This window comes from Triticum aestivum, chromosome 2A (assembly GCF_018294505.1).
Source record: "Triticum aestivum cultivar Chinese Spring chromosome 2A, IWGSC CS RefSeq v2.1, whole genome shotgun sequence".
NCBI classification, from domain to species: domain Eukaryota; kingdom Viridiplantae; phylum Streptophyta; class Magnoliopsida; order Poales; family Poaceae; genus Triticum; species Triticum aestivum.
The window spans coordinates 762,057,095-762,059,846 of NC_057797.1; positions in this window are offsets into that span (position 1 = coordinate 762,057,095).

A 2,752-nucleotide genomic window follows, 5' to 3' on the forward strand; every position below is an offset into this window, starting at 1 on the left:
GGCGGCTTCGTTGAGAGGTGGAGGTGCAGCTCCGCAGCGGCGCGGCAGGTGTCTAGCCGACGCGGCTCGTCTGGATCCCTAAGGCTTGTGGAGGATGCGGGTGGCGGTGGCCACTGATGGAGAGGGTGCGTCCCCTTCCTCAATGGGGGGTGTCGGTGTCAAAACCGGCGGATCTCGGATAGGGGGTCCCAAACTGTGCGTCTAGGCCGTATGGTAACAGGAGGCAGGGGACACGATGTTTTACCCAGGTTCGGGCTCTCTTGATGAAGGTAAAACCCTACGTCCTGCTTGATTAATATTGATGATATGGGTAGTACAAGAGTAGATCTACCACGAGATTAGAGAGGCTAAACCCTAGAAGCTAGCCTATGGTATGATTGTATGTTATGGTTGTTGTTCTACGGACTAAAACCCTTCGGTTTATATAGACATCGGAGAGGGTTAGGGTTACACAAGGTCGGTTACAAAGGAGGAGATATCCATATACGTATTGCCTAGCTTGCCTTCCACGCCAAGTAGAGTCTCATCCGGACACGAGACGAAGTCTTCAATCTTGTATCTTCATAGTCTAACAGTCCGGCCAATGGAGATAGTCCGGCTGTCCGGAGACCCCCGAATCCAGGACTCCCTCAGTAGCCCCTGAACCAGGCTTCAATGACGATGAGTCCGGCGCGCAGTATTGTCTTCGGCATTGCAAGGCGGGTTCCTCTCCAAATTCTGTGTACCTGTCGAAATAATGTCCGGTTTCTTGTGACGATGAGTCCGGATCACTCCGGACTGTTCTTCGTGACGCTTGTTTCTCCCAAGAGGCATTGGATGCCTTCAATTCGGGAGACGCGCACCTCCGTGCCGCTCAAAATGGTCTAGCCAGAGCCACAGAGCAGTATGTAAAAGACATACGGGTGAGAAAATTTGATGATTATATATATCAGTAGCCCCTGAGACTTGAAACAGTTAGGATAACTGATTTAAGGATCATTTGTTATGCAGGTTCTTACAGAAAAGAATACTCAACTGTCCCAGGAGCTGGAAGAGTGCAAAGCCCAACTTCAGGCCGCACTGGCCGCAGCAGGGGAGCCCAAAGAGACCCCCTCTGGTAATATATCCTTCGAATGATAAGTATCATATTAGAATGCGGCGTATATGCAGATCTGACGATAAAATTGCAGATGACGCTGGAGTGAATCCGGATAAGCAACAGCTCATACGCCAGCTGAAGGCCGGTGAGAGCGTGCTTACGAGGGTGAGGCAGGAGAAGAATGATCTCCTAGATGCCAACACCAAGCTGGGCGTGGAACTAAAAGATGTTCGGGCCCAACTGTCGGACTATGTTAAGGAGAATCGGCGGCTTCGACGCGGCATATTTAGTAAGTGCTTGAACGAACTTTGAAAAAGAGTTCGGCGAGGAAGCTGGCTGACAGAGTTACGTCTGTAGGTATGCTAACAGGTCGTCCTGCCGAGGAGATGCCTAGTTCAACGGGTGATCTTCTTCCCGAGCTCTCACAGCTGCACGAACGAGTTCGGCAGGTGATGCAAGGTGTCGCCCAGGCCTTGTGGCCATCCGTCTCCATACCCGAAGGCCTTGGAGAGCTTGTAGAAAAGCTGAAGGGAGCACGGCGGCGCTTCCGATTATGGAAGATATCGGCCTGCCGTCAGGGCGTCAGGAAAGCCTGGGCAATGGTGAAGACACGGTACACGAAGGCTGACCCGAACCACATGGCCGAAGTCGGACCAGTGGGGCCTGATGGGAAGGAGATCCCTGTGAGCTTAGTGTATGGCCAAGTAGAATTGGCCGCAAAGTATTTCCAACAGGACTGTAGACTAGACAACCTATTAGATGGTATTGAAGAGGAATTCAACCAGTCAAATTGACTATGTAATTTTAAAGTGACATGTATAATGCCTTCTAGCCGGATTGTAGATCGTTTGTCGTGGCGGACCTTTTCGCTTCAACCTCGGGACCCGACAGTCCGGAGTGTATCCGAATACCCTCTCGGTTATTTAAGAACCGAGGAATGCGTGGAGACCAGGCGTATGGGTCATTAGTGCTTTATCAGACAAGTGCCCAACTAGTTATGTTATATTACATGGGTAGTAAGAAACATCTTCCAGGGAGAATAATTTTGTTAAGGGTTCCTTTCCCTAGGTAAGCATGCCCTAAAGTGCATGTCCGGACTGCGATAAGAAGCGCAGAAAAATCTTCTGGGGGCAGATATGAATAATAAAAGTCATCTTTTGTTCACCGACCGAATATTCCTTAAGAACGCTAGCTTTCGGCTTCACCCAGTCTGAGGTACACGTCCAGCTGACCCGGCGGTAACAATCGCAGAGGTGCTCCCCTTATGCCCTAGCCGAATTAATGGGAACGTAGGGCATAAATACAAGAGCCAGGCAACCCAGCTTGGCCAAAACTTAAGTCATATCGATGCATATAATGGTGAAAAAAGGTACATGCGGAAGTATAACACATGTGTTGGGCGTGAGGTCCAGGGAAATAATTAAAGCTTCTGTGAAAGAAGCCCCCAGGTATGAAGAGTGCGGCTAGCGCATCTGTGATGTATTAGTGAGGCACAAGGTGACCCTTGAAGGCTTAGAGAAATAAAAGAAAGAAAGTGAAACAAGACAGATGATGCATATGCAAAAAATGGACAAAAGGAGGGGACTAACATAAAGTCCGGTGCTAGGCGTAGAATCTTCGGAGCCTTGCTGTGTTCCATGGGTTCGGCTCGAGTCGACTAGTCGATGCATCCCA